The 20,448-nt window shown below is 42.8% G+C and overlaps 1 long non-coding RNA gene and 1 pseudogene across 1 annotated transcript in view; both read right to left on the reverse strand.

Annotated features, from left to right (window-relative positions):
* Window positions 1-7,653: 7,653 nt before the first annotated feature.
* Window positions 7,654-20,448, reverse strand: part of LOC141572403 (uncharacterized) — a 41,570-nt gene continuing 28,775 nt past the window's right edge. The window contains exons 2-3 of the long non-coding RNA XR_012497766.1: window positions 13,933-14,044; window positions 7,654-7,792 (exon numbers count right to left, since the gene is read on the reverse strand). This is a non-coding gene — a long non-coding RNA (uncharacterized LOC141572403). The remainder of the gene's footprint in view (window positions 7,793-13,932; window positions 14,045-20,448) is intronic.
* On the reverse strand, window positions 7,788-11,650 carry LOC109453341 (centromere protein L pseudogene; annotated as a pseudogene).

Below are 20,448 nucleotides of genomic sequence, written 5' to 3' on the forward strand. Positions count from 1 at the left end.
CCTTGAATGTTCTGCTGTCAGCTCCCCGAACTGTCAGGAATGAGGTCGTGAGTATCCTTCAGCTGCACAAACAGAGGCCACCAAAGGATTCCCGGGGGGGTGGGGGGGGGGTGGGGAGAACCAGCTGGTAATCACAGTCATTCACATTTGGACCAAATATGGTAGGAGGTTGCTTGGTATTGTGATTCAGACAAACTCAAGATCAAACCCTACAACTGCCATTTTCCAGGGGTAGGACATTGAACAGTGTCATGTCTCAGTTTTCCCATCTGTTTGGTTGGCCTCAGAGCATGATACAAGCAGGCTGCTTCTTGTTCTTTGTCTCTCCAACCCTCATGTTGTGGTTAGGGTTCGCTGGTGCCCACCCCAAACAAGAAACGTGGCCCATACAAAGGGCTTACCAGCCAGCTGCCCTGCCATCAAGGTCACGCTGATGTTAGCATGAAGCAAATCAGCAAGCTTGACAATTAATATAAAACTGATTGCATAACATTCTCAAAGGGGCCCATTTCCCTGCAAACGTTTAAGAATCACTATTACACATTCTTCTTCCTTGCAGCTTCCAGAAGTTCCCTCTTCCACTTGGTAACTGTGACCACTTCAGTTCAAGGCCGCATCACCTCTCCCCAAAGCCTGCAGCACCTCTTCACTGTTTCCATCTTCAGTTGGTCCCGGCCGCCTCATTCTCCACACTGCAGCCAGAGTGAGCTCTCTGACATGTCAATCAAAGGCAGCGGATATTATTAGTTGTTTCCCAGAATCATTCCCCTCTCTCCTTTCAAACAGAGCCTGGATTTTATTCAAGTACCCATAACGTTTGCCTGTGCCTCGAGGAAAGCTGTCCCTGCCCCCATTACCTTGGGGGGTCTAATTGGTCTAAGAGTCAGCCCATCAGCCTTCCCAGTGACTGGTTTAGTATTGGTCCCCACTCAGCTCTGGTCAATGACATGTGAGGAAAGGATTTTGGCTATTTCTGGGAATGTGAATGTTCTTCATCACTCTTATCTGTAGGTCATGAAACATGCATAACTCTGTCATATTAGCACAAAGCCTTATTCATTGACATGTTTTGGTCCCTACTAAGACTGCAAGCTCGTAAGTAGACCTTTTCTTAAGTTACTTTTCATCCCATTCCTAATACAGTACCTGGCATATAGTAGGCCTTCAAATAACATTTGTTGAATGAATGAATGAATGAACGAATACTATTATAAGCTTTCCAGAGTGGTGAATTTTCCTAATGTGCTTTCTAATAGACAAAGATCCTAGTTCATAATAAAAGAATATCCACTTGGTGATTAAGTTTGGCTACAAATTCTTATCTGTTGTAGCTGTCTTTTTCAGAATACGATGGCCAGGCTAGATTTTAACCTTCTTTCCTAATTAGGAAATTGTTCCTAAGTAATATACACAATGAGATTTCTCTGCAGGCTGTTATGATCACAACAAATCAAGGTTTTAGGACACCATAGACAAAGAGCCTTTCAACATCTTGTCCTCTCCACATAGACAATCCCACATACTAGAATGAGTCATCACAATCAGCATGACAGACAGTCCAGAAGGGATCGTGGTGGCACCTGCATGTGGAGGAAGTGAGTATAAGGCATCAGGTCTACGCTCCTAATCACCAAAAATATTGAATTAAAAATCCTGCCTGTTCCTATACAGTCCAGAGGACAGAATGGTGCATACAGATTGCTGTGGAATCATTTGCAATTAAGAGCAGTAACTTAGCTTCTGTTCCTGTAATTAAAACTTGTCCTGTGTGGACAGACAGATCCCTCATTGTGTCTGGAACAATCACAGCATTCCAAACACAAAGCGAGCCAAAGCAGCATACCCCAGGGCCGGCTCTTTCAACAATCTATCGCTCAACAGCTTCTGGCTGTAGCCAGCTAGAGGACCCAGTTTCCTGCCATTGTTAGCACGGTGAGCTTGGAATTCCATCCAAATGGATTTGACCTCTTTACTAAACAGCAGTGCATATTTCCCTGATTAGTATATTCCTGTGTTTAGATGGGAAGTGGCAGGATTGGGGGAGAGAGACAAGGAAAATAACAAGGAAAAAAAAAACAATTTCATTCTATTTGTGTTATAATGATAACAACCTGAAACTCTGGCTTTATCCACCACTGTAATGAAAATGCTCACCCAAATATAAATACACATAGGCCTATCAAAAAATCCTGTGTTATATGTGAGCAATAAAATAATTCGACACCTGGACTCATTAATAAACAGTTATTGTTATGGGGGCTCTGTTCCTTCTAAACAGGAGGACATAGAACATTATAAACAATATTCCCTTGCAAGTGTCCTTATCTACATGAGTTCTGTTCCTTAAGGATATGATTCTTCCTCATGGTGACACTTCAGAGGCCTTTTGGTAGTAGGTAACTGGGTGATTCCTAGATGTGTAAGGCTGTAAGAGCGCTTCACCCAACACCTTCTGGCACCACACCCAACTTTTTGCTCTTTCCTCTAACGCTACTTGCTCCTATCCACGTTTACTACCTTTTATATCAAGCTGAAATGACCTCATATAGATCAATCCACAGATGTTCTACAGTAAATATTTTATGACCACATATATATTAAGGTCTATTTATAAATGACCCAAAGGCAGGAAAAACAATCACCATTTAAAAAACTTCGAAGTTATCAAAATTTAAAACTTATGTGCTTTAAAAGACACCATCAAGAAATTAAAATGACAACCCATAGAGTGGAAGCAAAGTTTTGCACATCATATATCTATTTGATAAGGGACTTGTTTCTAGAATACACGGGACTATTACAACGCAAGACAAATAACCCAATTAAAAGTGGGCAAGAATCTAAATACGCATTTCTCCAAAAAGATTTACAAATGGCCAACAAGCACATATAAAGATGTTTAACATCGCCAGCCATCAGAGAAATGCAAATCAGAGCCACAGAGGTACAATGGTACCATTGTACATCCACAAGGATGGCTATAATAAAAAAAGACAGAAAATAACAAGTGCTGGTGAGAACGTGGAGAAGTTGGAATCCTCATACACTGTGAATAGAAATGTAAAATAGTGCAGCTGCTTTGGAAAACAGTCTGGCAGTCCCTTAACCACTTAAACATAGAGTTACCATATGAGTTAGCAATTGCACTCCTAGATATATACCCAAGAGAAATGAAAACATTTGTCCACACAAAAACTTGTACATGAATGTGTATAGCAGCATTATTTATAATAGCCAAAAAGGGGAAACAACCCAATGTCCAACAAATACTGATGAATAGATAAATAAAATGCAATATAACCATACAATGGAATGTTATTCAGCAATAAAAAGAAATGAAATACATGGGGTGGCCAGTTAGCTCAGTTGGTTAGAGCGTGGTGCTGGTAGTACCAAGGTTGCCGGTTCGATCCCCGCATGGGCCACTGTGAGCTGCACCCTCCTTAAAAACAGAGAAAAAAGGAGTGAAATGAAGTACAGTTGTGACCACATAATGACGTTTTGGTCAATGACAGAGCACAGACATGAGGGTGGTGTACTATATAGCCTAGATGTGTAGTAGGTTACACCATCTAGATTTGCGTAAGTGCACTCTATGATGTTTGCACAGCCATGAAATTCCCTAACAATGCATTTCTCAGACTGTATCCCCACTGTTAAACAGCACATGACAGTACAGAACACGCTGCAACACGGATGAACCTTGAAAACATACTAAGTGAGAGAAGCCAGTTGCCAAAAAATGGTATTTTATGATTTTGTTTTATTAAATGTCCAGAATTGACAAACAATAGTGACAGAAAGTAGATTGGTGGTTGCCTAGGGCTGAGGGGGCAAAGTAGCTGAATAGAAATTTCTCCAAAGAAAATCAAGAAATGGCCAAAGGGGAATATTTGGGGCTGAGAGCTAAGGGGGTTGGGGTTTCTTTTTAGAATAATGACAATGTCCTAAAATTGATTTTAGTGATGAATTCACAACTCTGTGAACCCATTAGAAATCATCAATCTAAATACTTTAAATGAGTGAATTATATGTTATGTGAACTATATCTCAAGCAAAACTTAAAAAAAAAAAAAAAAACTGTAAGATTAATCAAATACTCATAATGTGCTGGCAAACTTCATTAAAAGAGCACGGAACTTAAACCCCGAATCTCTGAGATCCTGTGCTAATATTGCCCCTGCTCGAAACAGCTAAGTAACCAGGGCACGTTTCTAGTTTCCAATCTCTGTGCTCACCTGTGAATGAGGAGGTGGACAGATGCTCTCTGAGGACATTCCTGCCCCTATGTCTTTTAACGGTAACCTCCTCAACAATTGTGCTGATAAAACTGTCTGACTGTTCTTTGAACTCTCTGAAATTATATGTTTTTCCTTTTGGTTCTTAAAATTCCACCATGAACTCCACTGGGTAGTTAAAATAATAAGTTAATTGTGTTTGATTTCAATGAAAGCAAAGTGTTTTTAAATTAGCATGCTCTGTTTATGTGCTGATAACAGTCTTTTTCTGCAGACTGGGTTGGGGAGCAGACTAGTGAAATCTGCACACTTAGAACCAATCAGGGTCTGTGGGGTTTCTCAGCTGAGGACCTGGGAAGCCCTTCCAACTCCCTCTAGGGAGGACCCATCCGTTCTCCTTGTCCCACCAATGCTAGTTCTTATGTCTTAGTACTCTCCTTGTATGATTTTGAGTCTGTTAATTCGCTAGCCCAGCACTACATAGACCTACAAGTTAATCACGGCCTGTGGGTGAAGCATCTCATGGCCTGACACTTTTTGGATGTAAGTGCTGTTGTTGTCATTTTAACTTTTTTTGACTTAATGGAGGTAGGCACAGGCGCTCTCCCCACCATGCTGCCACATAAATCACTGGCCAGATACCTGCTTGACACGATGTAATTCAGCCAAGACTGGCTGCAAAGAATGAGGAACAGGGTCTCTTGTGTCCCAAGCCTTCACGTTTATGGGGGACATGGCTGCACTGATGTAGAGACTGTTTGCTTTTCCTCTTTCCCATGGCCAGCCCCTTGGCTCTGTTCCAAAGAGTCTCCTTTCCCATCAAAACACATATTTATGCTTTTAAACTATAGCTTCGGCTCAAATCCTAGCTTCTCCTTAAAGCCTTCTTGTCTATCTTCCCTGAGCTCCTCTTTCTCTAAACTCCATTATAATAATGGTCATGAGCATAAATGCACAGAATGGGTCACTAATTAATGTCTGTGAAATTGGCATCCAAAACCAGTTGTTGAGGTCAGAACTGAGTGATGTTTCTCTGCTTTCCCTCTGAGTGCCTAGCACTGTCACAATAGACATTTCATAAACACTTATTAATTGGCTTTGCTAGAAATGGAAGTCAAAGAGAACGCCTACAAAGATGTGGTCAGTGTCAACATCAGGAGACAATTAACATGCTAATAGTTCTTAAACACATTTCTGAAAATGGAGGTAGAAAATTTCCGGAAATATTTTGTTCATTCCCTGCTTATAATCCAGTTAAAACTTTTCTTTTCTGGAAATAATGAACTCATCGTTTTCTTTCTCAAATTTATCTACTGGGGGTGAGGGAGGAATAAAGCTTCTGTCCTTTCATCCTGTTCAAAGATAAGGTCTCCATCCATCTGTGCCCCCTCTCCCCAGTGCTTTAGAACAGATCTTCATCTGTACTCTGAAGGCCTCCTCTAAGCAATCTTCCGTACAAGTTCTGACAATTAAGTCGTGAACTTGTTGCAATGATGTTGCTAACCCTTTTTTTGATATCAGAGGGATTATTCATTATGAATTTGTATCAACTGGACAAACAGTTAATCAAGTTTACTATTTGGAAGTGCTGAAAAGGCTGCGTGAAAAAGTTAGACGACCTGAACTTTTCGCCAACAACTCATGGCTCTTGCATCACGACAACGCACCAGCTCACACAGCACTGTCTGTGAGGGAGTTTTTAGCCAGTAAACAAATAACTGTATTGGAACACCCTCCCTACTCACCTGATCTGGCCCCCAGTGATTTCTTTCTTTACCCAAAGATAAAGGAAATATTGAAAGAAGACACTTTGATGACATTCAAGATATAAAGTGTAACACGATGACGGTGCTGATGGCCATTCCAGAAAAAGAGTTCCAAAATTGCTTTGAAGGGTGGACTAGGCACTGGCATCGGTGCATAGCTTCCCAAGGGGAGTAATTCGAAGGTGACTGTAGTGATATTCAGCAATGAGGTATGTAGCACTTTTTCTAGGATGAGTGTGCGAACTTAATTGTCAGACCTTCGTACTTGCCTTTTTATCCCTTCTTGGTCTCACTAAATCCTCTTCTACAGTATCCTTTGTCTCCTCACACTATTTTTTGGAGTAATAAAATTGTTCAGAATCCATGTAGTAAATTCTACATCACATATATAATTAACAACTCCCTGAAAAACAGGATTACTGCAAATTACTTAGTTCAATTTGGTGATGGACAACTTTCAGAGTTTGGTTTGGTACATCACAGTAGGCTTCAAGAGCATTTGAGAGGGCAATAATTAGCTTTCCTCTACAGCCTTATTAGCAAGTCATAACGAAAATAAGTCTCAGGCCAAATTCTCATACACACACCAACATCTATTTGATAAACAGTTTATTAACAAAGCAGGCTCAGAACAGTTAATCAACCAGTTCTCTAAATGTGATGAAGTCCCAGCTCTCTGTCCCTTTAGGTGCTCCAAACATGTCCTATTAAAGGTTTGCTTAGCAGATGCAGCAATGTTCCTGGGCAAGATTCAAAACACTGTAATGGACACTCTAATTTTTTAAACCAATGACTGGACGTAGGACCAACTGGGGCTCAAGTTAAGAAAATATCCCCCAAAAGACAGGCCTGTGGCTGAGTGGATTCTTAGGCCCTGTTCTTTTAGAGAAGGAGCACCTCTGAACTCTAATTTACATATTTTAAGTCCCTTTAATCTCTCCATGAGAATTAATTAACAAGATACTCCTTTCATCAGTGAAACCCCATTGTTGATACCTAGTGTAAGAATTAGCAAAGCATTGGTAGTTGAACAAGGAGGCCTTGTAAACAATGTGTCTGGCCTTTCTGATATGCTCCGGCTGGCCGTATCTTTACTAGGCATTCTTGATTAGCTCCTGGGGTTGATCTAAGCTAAAGCAACACATACAGAATATCACATACTTTTTATTCAACTGTTTCTGGTTAATTTGCAGGCATCGTAACAAATCTATACATTAACATTTTATCATTGAACCTTTTTGAAAATACATTTTGCATCATTTCACAAAGTAAAGAATTGCCCCACCTCCATACTGATCATTTAAATTACTTTTAAACTGTTTTTTATTTTACAAGTGAATATTTAATTCAACACTGAGATAAGAATTGAACGATACTAAAAACAGAAGTATATTAGAGGCTTAAAAATATATATTAATCGTTAGTTTCCTTTGGAGGAGTTTTTTTTGATTGCTAGTTCTCTACAGTAAAATGATGCTAGGAAAATGTTTTTAGAAGACAAAAATTCTCTGTGAATGCAAGTCTAAAGTGTTTTAAAGGGATTAAAGGTTTTTAAAGACTCAAGTCAGATATTAGCTATATCTCATTTGAATCTTAAAAGTTTGTCATAATAAACATTACATATTTTTTTTAGAAAGATGGCCACCAAATTAACAACTCAGCATTTTCTAGACACCAGCATCCCAGATGATCATGACTCTTACCCAGCACCTGGCTGTGCTTCATCCACTATCACCTGCTTTGTTCTTCTAGATCCTTCTTGGCTTCCATACGGGAACTCCAAAGGCACTGTGAGGAAAACAGATGCAGAGATGGATGCCCATTTCTTCTGCAGTCCCTCTCAGCATAGCAATTAGGCAAATAATCAATGAGAAAAAGGTATATAATCCATACTTTATAGTCCCCACAAGGCCTCACTCAATTTGATATTACTAGTTCTGTCAAATATGCCAATACTCCAATAAGGTATTTATGAGACGGGATCTTTATTTGTCCATCAGTATGTGCTGGAGCTACAGATATTGAAACACGAACCAATCTTGTGGCTGATTAATGAATTTTGAAATGCCTACAGAAATGTGAATGAAGGCGGTCCATGAATAAGTCAATTTCCTCCTGGATAACTTTCCCAGGTGTTTTGTGGACAGTGTCCCACAAAGCGTTTGCATCCTCTGGATGTATGGCATAAAAATGTCCAGACTTTGAGGGACAGAGGGTACAGACCACAGAAATTCAGTAATAGCCGTATAATGGTCCATTTTACGTGTAGTCCACACAGCAGCCATGCAGGAAAGATTACATGTATTGATTGCTAAGGGACTGAAATAACAGTCAAAAGTTTTCTGAAAACAGGTTCCAATTATGGCTGTATTAGTCTCTGCTCCATTTGCAAGGAATAAGGGTAGACAGGTGAACTCATCTGAAACAGTATCCAGAAGACGTCTCCAAATATACAGCAGAACCAACCAGTCCACAAGACTTTACCTTCTCTGTTCTCAGATGGCAACTGAGGTTTTGACAGAATCTGGACAAGAAGTGCTTCAACGTCTCTTTGTGTTCCTTCCATTCCTTGGAGAGTAGAGAAAACCACTTTGATGTTGAGATCTTCTCCCTTCTTGCTTTCCAACAGCCATAAATGCACTCAGAAGTTTAGAATACGCTTTGATGTTAGTATAGGAGAACTTATACACGGGAGTTAAACTATATAAAAGTTCACTGTTTATGCAGAAGGAATGCAAACTTTTGAGGCTCAACATCTTCTGGCAACTGTGAACACGGGACAATTTTCCTTCGAGGTGGAGTCGGGACAAATGACGTCTGCTTCCTGATTGATTCTAACCTTGTCTGCAGAGGGGTGGAGCCTATAAACTAGTCTTGAAGTCTTGAGGCTGCACGTTGTCTGGGAGTGGATTCTGGGGCACCGTAAGAATCCGTGGTCAATAAAAGGTTGTGATGCCGTCAATCCATTCCGGCTTAACGAGTCCTTCTTCAAGTCTGGGTCCAAAACTACATTGAGATGGAAATCCCCTCAAGTAGAAACGTCACCCAAAAAGCAGCTAAGAGAACAGAGGAACACCTGACCCTCCCCAATTCTCTCATTCTCCACAACGAACGAGTTCACCAGGGAGACAAACGTGCCCAGTAAGGAGCGCTCTGCACCCTCAGACGCCATGTGAGCCCTGCCACTTCACCCCAGGAGGGGCATTTCCGTTGACCGAGCCACCCAGCTCTGCAACCCTCCCTCCATCGGGGTCGGCTTCTGCCGGAAGAGGGGAAGGGCGAGGGACGGTGTGCCCCAACTCGCCCTCTGCACCTGATCCTTACGTGCCAAGGCCCACTACGAAATCCCATGGTTGAGAGGCAGCAATTCATCCCTCCACCGCCCCCATTTGAAATCATTTCCCAACGCTCTGCTGCCTGACGCAGGAAGCCTCCCTGGAGCCGATTCCGGGTCAGTGAAACAACTAAGGTCATCATATGAACTGAGGGCACCGTCAACTGACCTAACCATTACCATCAATTTTCCTAGGAGGATGGCAGGTGCTGTACGGGAGCGCTTTCCTCCCAACTTCCGCCCCTAGTAAACGTGGTGGCAGCGCCTGCCGTCCTACAATTGCTCGAAAGCCTTTAGGAAGTAATCTTGGGGCTAGTGGGCCTGTTTGAGGAGTTCCACCCACCACCCTCCAGCCCCCACCTCCCCAGTGATCTGCTTGTGGTTTGGGGCCCTCAGAGCGTTTTGGATTTTCCCTCCTTCCTCTTTCTGCAGATCCGAGGTCGGCAGCCAGGTCTGGGAGATCTGAAACCTGAGGTTGACTTTCTCCCTGTTTTCTAGTTCTGCCCTACATCTGGTTTTCTGACAAGGCTTACATGTGACAAAATGCTGGTATTGTACAAGGCAGGCCTGTGAGCATATGGAGAGCCCTCTGAATAAGTAATGAAGATGGAAGGTGGGTGTCCACCTGGTGACATAGCCTGCTGCTGCAGGAAGGGTCCTTTAAGAAATTTTGGGAGTGGAGAGACTGCGACTCCCCAAGTTGCACTCTGCACTTCACCTGCGGGACCCAATATCTTACCAAAAGGGTTATGCTTGGCGAAGTTTTTTCCGGACCACTCTAGTTACACACTGGAAAGCCTGAAGGTCTTATACTTCTGTGGTTCAAGGAGCACTTTGAGAATGTTGTAAAAATCTCTTCAATAAAAATGCATGTATGCACATGCAAAACATAATCTTTAAAAAGCATTTCAGAGAGTTTACAGACCCCATAATTATCACCACTACCACCACCACTACCAGTTTTATCCATCAGTCTCCCAGGAATCCACTGAGGTGGCCAATAGACCACCTCTGACATTATGACATTAGGAAACCCAGTTAACTTCCCTGAGCTCCCAAGTTTCATCTTTTATAAAACCTGCTGTCACAGTACTTCATCCTACCCTATCACAATACTCTGAGGAGGAAGCAAAATATAGATTATGGAAGCACATTGGAATCATGGATTACTGTTAAATGCATGGAGAGTCTGTTAATGAAATTACAACCCATAGTGAGGACAGGCTTTTCCTGGACACGTACAATGTTATCTGGCACTGAGTCTGCCCACACTCTTCTGTGTTTTATCAGAATGAGGCAAGCAACCCTGTTTCCCAGGACTGCCCTCTGCAATGATGGGAAGTAAGTAAATCCCACCTTGGGTGTCTTCTCCCCTCTTGAAACATTGCCCCTTGCTGCTGCTACCTTCTCAGTTTTCCTTCCTTGCCCATACTGACCTAGAGCTGTCAGAGGGCCCTGAGTCCCTGAGCTGCTGAAGTCACTGTAACTTCATGTGGTGTTTGTCTTCAGGAGTATTTCACATTTTAAAAGCAAGCTGCACGGTTAGGGCTAGAGGTGATGCGAAAGAATGAATCTCTAATATTGAAATTCCAGTAACAATTACCCCAGTCTGAGGAGGCTGATTTTTAAGGAAGAGCCTCAAGTCAATCATATAGGCTATCACATCTCCCTCATAAGCCGGAAGACTAAGTTTGCCACTGGCTTGAAGTTTTTAGAAGAGCTGAGAAGATCCTCCCATATCCAGGCAGGAGTATTTCAAAAGGGATAGTGAAGAATTCTGCCCCTCTTTCTAGAAAGAGCTTTCCTCTAAAAAAGAAAGAGTATGGGTCTATTTTAATACCTGTAGTGCCAAAACCCAAGTTGGATGACATTGGTTTTCCCAAGGGCTTCCATTTCTTAGTCCTGCCGCAAGCCCTCCTGACCTTGAGCTCATGACACATGTTCTTGGAAAGTGTATGAGCACCAAGGGATCACTTTGGGATGGAAGACTCTCCCCTCACCCCACCTCTTACCTGAAAATCATTAAAGACTCAAAGCCAAGGGACCCATTTAGCTGCCCCCACGTGGCCCTTTCACACTCAACCCTACAAACACACACCTAGCACATCTAGGCCCAGACCCCTTGATACAGCTCTTGCCTCACCCAAATATCTTATCTGACTTCTAACAGCCTGACCCTTGCCATTCTTGCTCTCCTACTGCATTTTCCCATCTGTAACCTCCCCTTGCCCAGGATCCACCTTGCCTAATGAAGTGTTGGTTTGAATGGATTTGAGAACCTTTAGATGTAACTTATGCTCCCTGACAAGTCTGAGCCCAGCCCAGTGCTGCAGGAGGAGCAGGGCTCTGCTTGGCTCCGGTTGCCAGGTTCTCTCAGCATACAGCCAGCTCTGCCAATTCCTCACCACAAATTTACATTCCAAAAAAGAAACTTACAAGTTTATACACTATCCTAGAAGCCACTGGTGATGGTGCAAAAGCTTCTAAAGCAATCACATCTTTTTGAAAAACACCTGAATCTGTATGAATTTCATTTTTAATGTAATCCATCTACAAATTCTGGACCCTGTATTTCCCATCTACCTCCCATTTTCATTTTCCCTTGCTTCCCTGTCCAAGTTTTAATGGCTCAGCTGGAGTTGAGACCATATTTGCTACTCCTGTTTGTTTGAACACTTAGGTTCTGTGAAAATATTTGCCTCCCAAATTCCCAATGATAGACAGATGTCCTAGCTCATCGCTGTTGTTTTTTAAGTATCTTGGCAGGGAGAGAATTGGCTTCATATTTCAAAGAATCCCTTTTCTACTAAAAAGTTCTTGTATCACCGCACATAAGCACTTATAATATGAACTCACAAAGTGGAGCCACCAGGACGCCCTTTAAAAATAGGCAATGACTCTTTCTCTCAAGGCCTAATAGTTAGCTCAGTGAACTGGAGCGTGACCTCTCCAGGCCTTGGTTTCCGCATTTGTAAATGAGGGATTTGCTTGCTGTCCAAGGTTTCTTCCAGCCATGACCTTCTACAATCTTATCAAAACAGGTCACAACAAAGGAAACTATAATTTTACTCTGAGCACAAGGATTTTCAGGAAAATATTACGAATCTGCAAACAGAGTTTAAGATGTCATCAATGTCCCTTTGCTAACAAAATATTTCCATTTGCTCCTGCTCTACTCTTTCACTGAGTAATTGGAAATAGCTTTGAGGAGTAAAGATTTGATGGGCCTCTATGACATTAGGGCTCATTCTCCTGCCTTTAGATTCCAAAGCTGAAAAACTGTTGAAGCCAAATTTTCTCACCAGGCCGGATCCAACAGTAGCCATCTCAATTGGGTCCATCCCATCGTGAAATGAAATGAATACAAGCACATGTTTCATAGATGAAACACACACAGGAAGGACCCTTTTAATCTTGTATGTTTAATCCTTGCTTGTTTCACAGGCAAGGTAAGTTTCCCCTTTCTAGAATCAAAAAAAGTATACAAAATCCATGATCTGTTTCAGCTATCTTTGACATGCATCCACCTAAGCATTGTTCATTGAGTCAGGGCTCCGCTGGCCCCTTAAGTCCTGGGGTTGAGAGTATGGTGGGGCAGGGAGTGAGGAGACAAAGTTGCCAGTCATCTGATGATTTCTCCTGGCCTGATCGTAGGTTGATTAACACTGCTATAACCATCACTACAGCCCCTGACCTCCCAGCACAGCTCTGAAATGCCTCTGCATAGAAAAGGGCAACTCAGTGAGAATATCCCTGATCATTTTAACAACATCATGAGTCTAACAAAGACTGAGGGGTGAGCTATAAAGTAGTTAGCTGCAGAAACTTGGCCTGCTGCCTGGAGCTTATTTGGTCTTTTCTCTCCTCTATTCCCTGGATACTGTGTCTCTGTCACTTTACCATTCCTTTGGGTTTTTATTTAAACCTATGGGCTGTGTTTCTACGCACAAGCCGTAAGTGGAGATCCAGGTTGTCAGTTTCATGCAACACTCAAAAGAAATAGGTAATCTTAGCCCTTCCTTTTTATAGAGCTACAGTCACATAGGAACATTTTTGGCTCATAATTCAGTCCTCAGCATCCACTCCTCCACATATCTCTTTTCTGACGAAAAGATGAAAAATAATCTGGGGGGAGAAAAACAGCTAGCTGAATCTTCATTTTGTTCATTGTTTTCTGTGAACAAAAATGTAGCTTTTTATTTTTTCCTATTAAGTACATGGTTGTGTATAAGAGGAACGTGTTGGAAAAAGCTGTAGCATGTACAAGATTTCATATTTTTAAAACAAATATTTGCTGTTAGAATTCAGAATTCTCTCTAATAACCACGAGTTATTCACTGCCAATGATTCAGTTTATAAAGGTTTAGAGAAACATTCCACATGGGATAAAATAAGTCCAAGCAAAGAGGAAAATGGAAGTTTCCACTACCAGAAACAGGGAAAGTGCCCTGCAAGGAACCAAGTGACAAAAGCATCTCCAAAAAAAAGGAATTCTCAGACAACAAAAGGTGCATGAGCACACACAGCCCCGTCCATACACACATGCACACACACACATGCATATATGGACACATAGACACATACATATACTCACATAGATCTGGACCCAATGGGCTGGTATAACCATGCTCATGTTTCATGGGCTCCTTCTGTATTTTGTCCATGACAAACCAGTAATTTCTAAATTCTGCTGCAGAAGCAAAGTTCTGTAAAGTTAAAACATGATTTTATACTTCTTTTTTTTAACATTGAAATCTCTGACGGTATCTCTTTTGGCTTCCTACAGAGATGACCATTCATTTATTCAATGATTTTATTTTTTATTTTTTGGTGAATATTGGTAATATTCTAGGCACTGTGGATACAACATCATAGAACACTGGCAGTGACTTATGGCAGGCACTCCATAATGTTTGCTATGAAGTAGTATGTGAAAAGCACATGAGGAAACACAGATAAAGGAATGACTAACTCTACATGGAGAAATCTAGAAGGAAGAGGTGGGGTTCACTAAGAAAGCTGGAAGGGCCTCGTGAACAAAGGGAAGAGCACAAGTGACAACAGAAGAGAGACCGAGAGTGGGGTGTTCAATAGGCAGCAGGAGATCCCATGTGGTTGGAGTTCAGGAGCTTAGGAGGTGAGTCAGATTTTGAAAGACACTGCCCAACATGCTAAGAAATTTTAATATTGTGGCATAGGCAACATGGCAGCATAACGGGATTCTCTCTCTCTCTCTCTCTCTCTCTCTCTCTCTCTCTCTCTCTCCCCCCCCCTTCCCTCTCTCCCCCACATAAACTATTAATTTGTGTATTTGTGGAGATTTTGTTGATGCAGGATAACTTTGGCAGCAATGGAAGAAAGGACAGGAGGCAGGTGAGACAGGAAAATCAGGCAGGAGGTTGTGGCAATAGTCCTCATAAGAGTTGATCATGGAAGCCCTGACTTAGGGAGTGAGAATAGAAAGGAAGATTCATAGATGGAGGCCAGGAAGGAGCCAGACCATCCTTGTACCCTTGATTCCTAAATTACCCCTATTGGGGTCTTCTGCCTCCTTGCAGGCCACGTGCCCACAGCACGTTCCGTGAGTCTTCTGGAAACAGCTGCCACATCCCATTGCAGGGGGCTGAAAACACCCAACTCCGTTTCATTCAGGTCTCCTGCCTGGAGGCTCAGTGGGCCTCACCTTGTGAGACCAGAACACATGCCAGGTTAGAGCGGGAGAACACTGTTTTTCCCCTCAGAAATAACCTTCAGTCTGGCTTGTCATGAGGGTAAAGGTGATAGTTTGACTCACCTTGGAAATCAGTTTTAAAAGTAATCAGATTCCTGGGTTATCAGAAGCAGCTTAGTAGTGGTGCAGAAAGATGGACTTACTTTTTTGCAGCTCTGTCATCACACCTCAGGATCTCTCTCACTTTGACTATTAACTGGCAATTCAGTTTCCAACAAGGTGACCCAGTTATGAACAGATGAGAAAATACCCAGATTATCCCACCATTAGAAATGAGATGGAAGTAGAGACCAAGGAGACTTCCATGAGAATGGTCAGGAGGGAGGGTTCAAGCTCGTCATAGCTCTGAAGGCATCAGGGGGAAAAGTCAGCCAGATTGAGCAAATGAACATGGATAGTGCAAACCACCTGCTCCCCCCTCCGTTAATGGAGAGCCACCATCATCCTGAGCAACCTTCAAACATGGAAGCACAGTTAAAGGAGAAATCAATAAGGATGACTGACTTCTCATATTTAATTTTCCAATGAAGCCCCAAACACGGCATATTGTCGGTGCTCAATAAATACATTTTGAATAAATAAGTGGCTTGGAGTACACAAGTGGTTTTTGAACTGGGCTTTACTGAGGCCTATGGTTTTCTCAGAGAAGCCCTGGGACCTACTGTTGGGGAAATGTGTGCTGAGGACCATCGCAGCTGCTTCATCTGTGTTTCCATGGCTATCCATATCTTCTTTTAAGAAAAATTTCCACAATTAAGAGTAGGTAATTTGCCAAGATCCTCCCATTCCTAAGCTGTTGTTTGGATCAATTCAGCAGTGAGACCTCAATGAACCGATGACCAGTAATCACTCTACTCTAGCACGTCATGTTTAACGTGTTTTTAACTCACTGGTGACAAATAAAAATTAGCTCTCTTCCCTTGTATTTGGGAAAAAGGGAATTCTAGATGTGGCCTTGGTTTAGGAGCAATGAGGCTACCCTCATGGGGTTTGCCCAGCTTGCTTTATAAATATTATTCTACCCCGGTCTCCAGTTCTCTCCACAATTGGTGATACCACTGTGGCTTAAAATGACAAACTCTTGGCTGCACCCTGACCCTTACTGGTCACCCCCAACCTCTCTAGGGAAGCTGGACTTTCAAACAGAATGCCTTCCTCACCCCCCAAGGAATGAGGCCTGGATTTTTCTCCTCTTAGTGTATCTTTCTAACTTGTTATTTCCATAATTAGCTTTAATTACTCTCCTCCTCCTCTTCTCTTTCTTTCCAAACAACACACTATTTTCATTCTTTGTGGGGGTGGCAGACCTCCAAGATTTTGGCTTCTCTCCCTTTGACCGAGGTTCCAGGGATGCATTTCAGTTGGTCAGCTGATGGCATCCGAGACAACTGCATGAAGAACGAACGAGGCTTAGACCATGATGAGGGGTTTGGGGAAGGGGAGCTGAGGGGAGAAAAGAAGTTTACCCCGAGGAAAGGATAAAGCCTATGTATTGCAAGTCCCATCAAGGAAGCTGAGACCTAATAAGGTGAAATACCTCACCCAAGGTTGCCATTTGGGGGCCTTAGGGGACATTAAATGAGCAAAGTTAGGGTTGAAAGTGAGACATCCATTATTGGCTTAGGGGTTGACCTGAGTGTTTTGTACTCTTCCAAGTGAAAGGTGGCAGTAGCAGGGACCAGATTTTTCTGAAAACTCCAGTTCGTGTCTTAACATTGAAGGCATTTAGTTGGTGAGGCCTCTTTTGTAGATGCAGCCATATCTTCCTGCTGGCTGTTCGTCAGCTCTCTGTGCCCGGGTGTTCAGGGTCTCCAGGGCCCAGAGGAGATGAGGAATCTTTTCCTGTAGAGAAGGAGGTTTACCAGCATAGCGGACAGCCCACACTTTCCTCCCATAATCTCCACTCTCCCCTGTACCGGAGCCTACTGCATTTCATATATGTTTCTGAACATGACCTCTCATTCACTCATTGGCGAATCTTAATTCATAGGACACAAAGGCACCATTCCCTGTGCGCTGCTTAGGGGCCCTGATCTCTTGCAGCCTCCCCAGCCTGGGGCCTGTTCCCCACATAGCCCTGACATACCCTGTTGGAAAACAAAAGGATATACCAACTCAGGCTACAGGCACCAAAACCGGGGGACCCACAGTACAGAGAGGAGAAAGATGGAGGGAGGCGGGGCAGTTGGCAGAGAGGGTTTAGGGGAGAAGAAAGAAGGGTTTTGTTACAAACGTTTAGTTGAGTTAGTAGCTTCATTACCGGGTAATAAAGAGACAAAAGGCAATGAGGTCCTGTAAGATTTCCCTGCAGAATAGAAAGGTTAGTTGAGGTCTGCAATTTAGAAAGAAGAATTTAAAAAGCATAAAGAAATGAGAAGAGAAGGAGTAAAGTGATTTTTCTGCTGGGAGCAGAGTCGTGACGAAGGACCCTGGGAAGTGTAGAGCCCAGAGAGACAGGGAGCTCAGCATCAAGACCCGCCCTGCCTAATGAGGGGTGCCTGCCCAGTGCAGCCCAAACCCAGACAGAGATTTTCTTAAATTCCTCCTCAGCAAAGGCGGCCATCTTCTCTTCAGTAACACTGGACTGCGCACAACACAGAAGAAAGAATGACATGGAACATTCACAGGACGTTGTACTTTGTATTTATTACAAAGTAATAATTTATGCAAATAGAAATAATTTATTACAGAGCAATAAATGCAGTATGAGCCCACTTTGTCAAAAGCAAACACACACACACACACACACACACACACACACACACACACACTCACATGCTCACACACCTACATGCACAAAAAATGCCCTTGTTTCCCTAAACCACCTCAGCCTCTGAGGAGCAATGGAGTTGCTTTAACAATAGTTAGTACTAAAATTGCCTATCTGGTGCCCCTTTTGCTAATGTGGAACTCCCAGCCCTCTGAAGCTACCTCCAAATAGTTCTGGAGTCCCTAAAGTGTCTTTCACCTGGCTCATCACTAAGTCTCAGATGCTGGTTCTACCCTGCTCCTGGGAGGTTGAAGCCATCTCAGAAAAGTAAGGAACAGAGTGCGAGACAAAGCAGGGGATATGGACCCAGGTCCAGCAGCCCCTGACTCACCACTGCTACTGTGGGGCAGAAGCGCGCCTGGGCCTGTCCTCTTTCAGGATGACTCTTCAGCCTGCACCAATTTTGTTCCTCATGCAAACAGGCACCTGGCAAACTTGCCTCAGTCAATCCCTCTTGAACTCAACCTGAGACCCCAGAAAAGTGTACACACAGGCCCAGGCACAAACTCACGCACGTGTGCAGACATCGCAAAGAAACCTAGAAAACAACAGGGAAGGATGACTTTATATGTGGTTCTATTTTCTTCTCTTTGTTTATCTCTCCTAAATTTTTCTCAAGTTCACTTGAATTATTAATTCAACTTGATTACCAAACTGTAAAAATTTGTTACTTTTAAAGCATCTGTAAAAAAATGAGTTAAATAGGCACAGTCTCTCCTTCAGGTATGCTTCATTCATTCAATAAACGGTGGTTTTCACCTTGTTGCTAGACACTGCACGCTTAATGCCAAAGATAAGAAGAGATATGGTAGATTATTTCTGTTCTCAATCTATCACTTATCAAAGAAAGAAGAATACATTATAGACACGGATTAAATAAATTGTGTAAACCCAATCCTGATATTAAAATATGATTACAAAGATTTCTTAGCCCGAGTTAATGATCAGTGTTACAGACTGAAACATTGTCTAACAAAAGAAGTTTCTGATTCAACTGAAATGTCTCTCAGGGCACATAGGTCATGGGGTTCGACCTGTACAAGGTCTGACTAGTAAGATAATGAGCCTCGACTTTCATTTTGTTTATTCACCAACACATTAGAACTCTTGTCTCCAAATAAATGGTGTCCTTCTGTGTAATCATCGCAGAAGACTATGTGTTCATTCTAGCCATAAATGCTCTTTTGGAACTTTGCTTATAACAAGTTTACCAGCCACATGGGAAATCAGTCACTGTTTTTGTGGTCTGCTTTAGAATTCATCTTTTAAAATACAGGTGTGGGGCCTGTCACTGGGGAATCAGGACACACAAGATGCCAAATGTCATGGAGACCACGAAGCCCAGACTGTGAGCTCTCGGAAGGCAACCACAGTGCCTGTCCTCCCCTGGTGCCCAGCACACTGCCTGGCATACAGTTGGCAGTTAACAGATACAGGCTGAAAGGAAAAATAATTGAAGAAAGGAAGAAATGGGGCAACATCATGGCAACATTGAGGTCCACTTGGTAATCCCGATATACCATGCTCACAAGTTGTCTGGACCAGCTAAGGCCCCTCCCCTAAGAGATGGGCTGCCACTATTGAAATTCCAAAGAAAAGAGGGTTTCAATGCCCTTTTTTTTTCTTTTCATCTTTGTTTCTAATGAAGGCACAGGGTTAGGTTTTAACTAAAAATATTCTCAGCCTCCACGTCCATAACCATGTACTTGACATGAAGGCAAAGGGATGCCAGAATCATCATAACAGCCAAAGGCAGACAGGTTCAAAGCCAAATCTTTCACACTTGGGTCAAAGCCTGCAAGATGGGACACGCTCTTATGGTGGCCAGAGGCCTTGTTGGCCCTGCCTTTCATGCTTGCCCTCTTTTCCAGGGTCAGGGCTTCGGGGCTTGGGTGGTGTCAGCCAGTGACAGCCAGGTCACAGTGTGCTGGCCCTGCCCCCGGGGAAAGCAGACACCTGTCTGTGGAGGGGCCCTGTTTTGCTCCTGTCTGAGCCTGACATTCTTTGAATTCAGCCAAGACCCATGGAAGCCCTCCTTGGCACCCCATCTGCCAGGGGACTCTGGAGTTCACTGCTCTCCAGGCAGGGCTGGCAGGGGACAATAGCTCTCTCCAACTTATTCTCTAAAAGAAAAGGGATTCAGAAGACATTCCTTTCTGGGGTGGAGTCAGAAGTGTTGGGCATGGATAAGAGGTGAGCTTTGTCTGTACAATCAAGATCCGCTGTACATTTCAGTTTTCTGGGAACATGAAAAAGAAAGGCTTTTTTGGTCCATTCAAATTAAACACACCTTAAATAAAACAATGGCCTGCAAGTGTGTCATTCAGTATCTGGCTCATTTTTGTACCTCTGGAAACCCCTGAAATGGGCAAGCCAGTCATATCTGGCCCCAATAAGAAAATCTAGCATCCTTTTTCTTCACTATGCTCTCCATTGGGCATATTGCAAATTTTATTGGTAATCAGATCAAATAAAATTATTGATTATATTATTAACTACATTCTATGAAGGGTTTACAATATGCTGAACTTTGTGCTTACCGTCAATTCTCTCACCTAATCCTCATGAAAATGCTATGGAATAGGGTTCATTCCAATTTTACAGAAATA

Source organism: Rhinolophus sinicus, chromosome 14 (genome assembly GCF_057876585.1).
Source record: "Rhinolophus sinicus isolate RSI-liver-muscle chromosome 14, RSI-T2T, whole genome shotgun sequence".
NCBI lineage: Eukaryota > Metazoa > Chordata > Mammalia > Chiroptera > Rhinolophidae > Rhinolophus > Rhinolophus sinicus.